This window comes from Lottia gigantea (genome assembly GCF_000327385.1).
Source record: "Lottia gigantea unplaced genomic scaffold LOTGIsca_19, whole genome shotgun sequence".
Taxonomy (NCBI): domain Eukaryota; kingdom Metazoa; phylum Mollusca; class Gastropoda; family Lottiidae; genus Lottia; species Lottia gigantea.
In genome coordinates, this window is record NW_008708358.1 from 1,370,046 (window position 1) to 1,370,705 (window position 660).

A 660-nucleotide genomic window follows, 5' to 3' on the forward strand; every position below is an offset into this window, starting at 1 on the left:
AAGTGTTTAATAGCATCAATATATATTGACTATTTTACAATTTCTCTTTTATTACTGAAATATTCAATCATTGGACGAGGACAATAAGAAAATTATAAAATGATATATTTCAAAAGATTGTGAAGAAATAATCCATGACATGTATATTCTTCCTCTCTTGAGTCTCTCAATCATGAATTTCAGAAAGCATGAAATCAAAATACTAAAACATAATCATTAGCTGAATATTCTCTTACCTTATGATCACCCATACAAATTTCTCTACCTAATACATCATAACATGGTTTTATATTATCATTCTACAAAAAATGTTTGGTTAATTCAAAAATATAGTGGCAGAACATCTGGAGTTATAAATTTGAATTCCAGAGCGATGATATTTAGATGACCTCTTACATAAAATCTTCTTAAGAAAAAAGGTACATTTTGAAGTCCAAATAGAAAACCTTTGCACAATACATACTAGATATGGCATGATATATCGGTGAATTATAAATTAATATAATTATATATTGAAACTTTGAAGATAAAATGTTAATTTTTATCCCATTTTATACCCTTGTAACTTGATACACTTCGTATTGTGGCATAATTGATGATACCCAGCACTAGTACAGTAAGAACATATAACATTGGTTAAAGTTAAAATATCACAGTATC